General features: G+C 35.6%; 1 protein-coding gene across 1 annotated transcript in view; it reads left to right on the top strand.

The window, feature by feature from the left end:
- LOC309492936 (uncharacterized protein) overlaps positions 1–5,926 on the top strand; it is a gene marked incomplete at its 3' end in the record, with an annotated part of 173,869 nt that overhangs the window by 43,977 nt on the left and 123,966 nt on the right. The window lies entirely within an intron of this gene.

Genomic DNA, 5,926 nt, shown 5'->3' with positions numbered 1-5,926 from the left:
ATTCTAATCATAATGTAACATTATTGAAAAACTGGGGGGTTTTTTGGTACAAAAAAATGCTATACTTTGACAAAAATATTTTATTTTTGTTATAATTGTGATTTTATAATATTTAGATATGAATCCAACTGAATCCAACTTGTGAAAAGATATCTTTCAGGTAGTCTAATAGCAAATAGCATATACTGGAGCTCTATAGCCATCTAGTGGTTAAAATTATTATTTTTTATTTTAAAACTGCATTTTCCAAAAAATGGGCATACATGTTACATTAAACCATTTAAAATCATCCATGTTATCCCCATGAATGAAAGTTAGAAATCTGGGTCTTTTATAAAGTTAATTTTACATCAAATGCTGTTTTTTTGAAAAAAGGCTATTTAAATATTTATTTATTTATTTATTTATAGAAATTAAAAAAATATCATAAATTCTCCAAAAACTGCACAAATGTTGAGTAAAAACATTAACAAACAGAATAAAATTACATTTGTAAAAAAAAAAAAAACGATTATCTTGTTACAAAATTAAATGTTATTGTCTCTAGAGACCCCAAAGAACTCGAGTGTAGACATAAATAAAGACCATCAGAGGGTTAAAGGTGGCAATGTCACTCTCGCCAGTTGGAATGTTCGGGGATTAAATAACAAGGTTAAGAGAGCTAAAGTTTTTTCTTATTTGAAGTCCATCCCTGCTGACATAATATTTTTACAAGAGATATTAAGAATTCTGAACAAAGGCGACTAAGATGCAATTGGATCTCCCAGGTATTTCAATCTACTTTTTCATCCAGGGCCAGAGGAGTAGCCATTCTGTTTCGTAAGTCAGCTCCTTTTAAGCACATATCCACTATCAGCGATCCTAACGGCCGCTATTTAATTGTAACTGGTCTACTTTCCTCAATTCATATCACTCTGCTTAATGTGTACAGACCTAATTTTGATGACCCTGCTTTTTTTCGCAGAGTCTTTAATCTTTTACCAAGCACTCTGAACATGCACCTGATAATAGGTGGTGATTTTAACTTGGTTTTTTTTCGCAAGTTCATAAATCATACTCTAGGATTGATTTCTTTTTAGTTGATTCTAAAATGATTCTCTGTGTAAAATCAATGAAACATAACAATAGAATCATCTCCGACCATTCAGCAGTGACAATCTCTCTAGATCTCGTAGAAATTAAGCCCACCTATAATTGGCGTTTTAATCCTACTCTGCTCTCAGATGTCAAATTTTGTGAACAATTAACAGAGTTGCTAGCGGAGTTTCTCAAATTTAATGACACGGGCAAGGTTTCTGACTAGACTCTATGGGAAAGCCTAAAGGCTGTCCTGAGAGGACATATTATTTCATACGAGTCCAGTCTAAAAAAGCAAAGGGTAAAACGTCTTTCAGAAATTGATAATCGTTTTACTCGGCTGGAGGACACTTACAGATATTCAACAGACTCAGAAGTGATTAACAAAATTACAGCACTTAAATTGGAATATAATTCGATTATTTCAAACCAAGTTAATAATATGTTGTTAAAAGTGAAGCAAAAACAGTTTGAACTTGGGGATAAACCAGACAAATTGCTTTCTCGTCAGCTGAGGGGGCTACAAGCCTCTAGAGCAATTCATAAAATCAAGAACAAGAATGGTGTCGTTCTAACAATTCCCGGTGAAATCAATGATACATTTAAAGAATTTTATGAAAAATTATACAAATCAAAGGGTTCTTCTGACCCCTCAGCTTTAGCAGATTTCCTTCATTCATTACAGCTTCCAAAGTTGGGGTGCACAGAGCGGGCTGCTTTGAATGCGGACATAACGGTAGAGGAAATATTAGCTGCGATTAAATCTTTTCCCAGTGGCAAGGCGCCTGGCCCAGACGGTTTCGGGATTGAATTCTACAAAAGATTTGCACAGGTGCTCTCTCCTTTGCTGTTGAGGATGCTTAATCATTCTTTTGACAAACATAGACTTCCCCAGTCCTTGTATGACGCAAATATTTCACTGATTCTTAAAAAGAGTAAAGAAGAAACTGACCCATCATCTTATCGACCCATATCTCTTTTGAACTCTGATCTTTTTTTACTAAATTTTTACTAAAATTCTGGCTAATAGATTAAATAACTGCATTGGGAAAATTATCCACCCTGACCAATCTGGTTTTATTCCTGGCCGTTTTTCTTTTTTTAATGTCAGGCGTTTAATGAATATCTTATACACCAGATTTGAATCTAAAGCTAGTGTTGCAATTCTTGCCTTAGATGCAGAAAAGGCGTTTGACCAAATTGAGTGGGATTATATTTTAGCTGTGATTAGAGAATTTGATATGGGTGATGCTTTTGCCTCTTGGGTGAAGTTGTTATACCTCCATCCTTCGGCTTCAGTTCTCACCAATTTTAACAAGTCATCGCAATTCCAATTACACAGAGGCACTCGACAGGGCTGTCCTCTCTCGCCTTTGCTTTTTGCAATTGCAATCGAACCTCTCGCCCTTGCAATTAAAAATAACCCTTGAATTTTGCCCTTGAATTTAGGCCAAATTAACCATCATATTTCCCTCTACGCAGATGACATAATTCTGTATCTAAGCAATCCTGAACAGTCTATTCCACCCTTATTAAATCTGTTAGAAACATTTGGTAAACTCTCCGGTTACTCAGTGAATTGGCAAAAAAGTGAATTCTTGGCTGTGACTAACAACATCGATCCAATTTTTATGCGTAGTCTACCCTTTAAAATAGCCATAAACAGTTTGAAATATCTCGGAGTTAATATACCTAGAAACCCTAAGGATATATATAAGCTTAATTATTTAACAATGCTTGAAAACCTAAAGGACAATATAAAATGCTGGAGGACCTTACCACTATCAATGATGGGGCGTGTGAATGCTATTAATATGGTGACGTTACCCAGATTCTTGTATCTTTTCCAGAATTTGCCGATTTATTTACCCAAAAAGTTCTTCAAAACCTTAGATTCTATTGTGCTGCCTTTTGTCTGGGGCTTCAAAGCACATAGAATATCTAAATTACACGTGTGTAAACCTAGGTCGCTGGGGGGGTTGGGTTTGCCAAATTTTCAACATTACTACTGGGCTGCCAATTGTAGAGCCTTAACTTATTGGCAGGACCCGCGCCCCGACAGTCCCTCAACTGACATCCCTTCATGGCTTATGATTGAGCAAGGTGCCTCAAATTCGTCACTCTCCTCATTACTTTTTGCTAACCCAGCGACTTTTAAAGCTGCAGTAGGATCCCATTTTATGATTAATAACTCTCTTAGGATATGGCTTCAGATTGGTATGGCATTTAAATTGCCAAATACCTCTTTTCTTGCTCCTGTCTGTCGTAACCATGTCTTTAAACCTTCACTATTAGACCCAGTGTTCACAGGTTGGGCCAGAAAAGGAATCCTCACCTTGAGAGATTTATATATTGACAAGAATTTTGTCACATTCACTCAACTAACAGAGAAATATGACCTTCCTGCTTCACACTTCTTTAGATACCTACAAATTAGAAATTACGTTCGTTCCACTGTGCCAAATTTTGAAAAATTATCAGCCGATAATGAATTGCATAAATTGCTTACTTGCCTTCCCAACACTCCAAAGTTAGTTACAAAATTTGTTGACTTCTTCACAAGTCAGTTAGATTTTTCCACTATTCATCTGAAAAATGTTTGGGAAGAGGAACTAGATGTTCAGCTCTCTGATGAGGACTGGGAAAAATGTCTTAAAAATATATACACCTGTTCTATTAATGCCAGGCACCAACTTATTCAGTATAAGGTGTTACACAGATTACATTACTCAAGGGTTAAACTTAATTCTTTCTATCCTACTATCTCCCCTCTCTGCAATAAGTGTGAATCTGCGGAGGGCTCTCTTGGTCATCTTTTCTGGGCATGCCCAAAACTGGGTGAATTCTGGTCAGAAGTTTTTCAGTTTCTTTCTGAAGCTTATGCTTGTGAGCTTCCCTTAGATCCTGCGACTGCCGTTCTTGGCTGGTCGGCCTCCTTGCGGCGCCTTAATAATGCCACCCGATTGCCTATACAGTATGGTTTGATGATTGCCAAAAAATCTATACTCTGCTTGTGGAAGAAAAATTCAAAGCCACTATTCAAGATTTGGTTGTCAGAACTTTCCTCCACTCTGCATGTGGAAAGACTTAGATATAGTATTTCTGGTAATTTAGATACATTTGAAGCCTCTTGGAGGCCTCTTTTCAATCACTTGTTAAAAATCAATAATGACGAGGCTATTTAAAATTTATTTCTATTCATTTATTTTTTTATTAGGATTTTATTGTCATTTCCGTTGACCTCTGTCTTTAATGTAAAGATACCTATGTATATCTCATGTGGTCCAGTTGTACAATCTCACCTGGTCTATAATGTCACACAAGGCAACTGTAGGTAACTTCAGTAACTGAAGGAGTTTTTTTTTTTTCTTTTTTTTTTCTTTTTTCTACATGTAGTTGTGTTTGGTCCTGTCCTGTGATTGTATTGTCTTTTTGTCTGAAAATGCTACAATAAATATAATTTAAAAAAACAAACAAACAAAAAAACTTTCATTCTGGCAGCTGTGAGGACGTCTTCTGGATGTCTAACAATTACGTCTGTAGCACGTCTTTAATTAACATCTAAACAATGTCCAGAAAAGACGTATAAAAAACTTTCATTCTGGCTCCTGTGAGGACATCTTCTGGATGTCTAACAATTACGTCTGTAGCAGGTCTTTAATTGACGTCTAAAAAATGTCCAGAAAAGACGTATAAAAAACTTTCATTCTGGCTCCTGTGAGGACGTCTTCTGGATCTCTAAGAATTACGTCTGTAGCACCTCTTTAATTAACGTCTAAACAATGTCCAGAAAAGACGTATAAAAAACTTTCATTCTGGCTCCTGTGAGGACGTCTTCTGGATCTCTAAGAATTACGTCTGTAGCACCTCTTTAATTGACGTCTAAACAATGTCCAGAAAAGACGTATAAAAAACTTTCATTCTGGCTCCTGTGAGGACGTCTTCTGGATGTCTAAGAATTACGTCTGTAGCACGTCTTTAATTGACGTCTAAACAATGTCCAGAAAAGACGTATAAAAAACTTTCATTCTGGCTCCTGTGAGGACGTCTTCTGGATCTCTAAGAATTACGTCTGTAGCACCTCTTTAATTAACGTCTAAACAATGTCCAGAAAAGACGTATAAAAAACTTTCATTCTGGCTCCTGTGAGGACGTCTTCTGGATCTCTAAGAATTACGTCTGTAGCACCTCTTTAATTAACGTCTAAACAATGTCCAGAAAAGACGTATAAAAAACTTTCATTCTGGCTCCTGTGAGGACGTCTTCTGGATGTCTAAGAATTACGTCTGTAGCACGTCTTTAATTGACGTCTAAACAATGTCCAGAAAAGATGTATAAAAACGTTAATTCTGGCTCCTGTGAGGACGTCTTCTGGATGTCTTACAATTACGTCTTTTAGACGTGTTCTAGACGACTTTTTGCTCGCTGGGACTTTTTCACACACTTTTCCGTGAAAATTTCTAAAAATTATGATTGATTGTTTTAAAGGGATACTAATGACACATGATTTGGATATTTTTGTGTCTGGGAAAAATTTGGGATTAAATGGGTTAATTTTAAAAAAGAAACTGAAATCAGCAATAAGTTATGTAAACATGGAAATTAATAAATTGCTCATTCTTTCAATTGTTTTAAAAAACTTCTCAAGACATATTTTTATTAAAGTTTTTAATGAGTAATTATTACTGTGATTTTTGATGTTTTTCACTTTTAATTATTTGATACTAGCACTTATATTTTCCAGAAAATGTACATTCCTAATTGCAATTACACACAGAAGGAAAAATTACATTTAATCACTGACACTCACAAAGACGGTCATACACAAAAAGACACATTTTTGGGCTTA

The sequence above is a fragment of the Leuciscus leuciscus genome (assembly GCF_965113295.1).
Source record: "Leuciscus leuciscus genome assembly, chromosome: 2".
In the NCBI taxonomy this organism is placed as follows: Eukaryota; Metazoa; Chordata; class Actinopteri; order Cypriniformes; family Leuciscidae; genus Leuciscus; species Leuciscus leuciscus.
The sequence above is the reverse complement of the archived record's forward strand: the minus strand, read 5'-3'. Positions and strand labels throughout refer to the sequence as shown.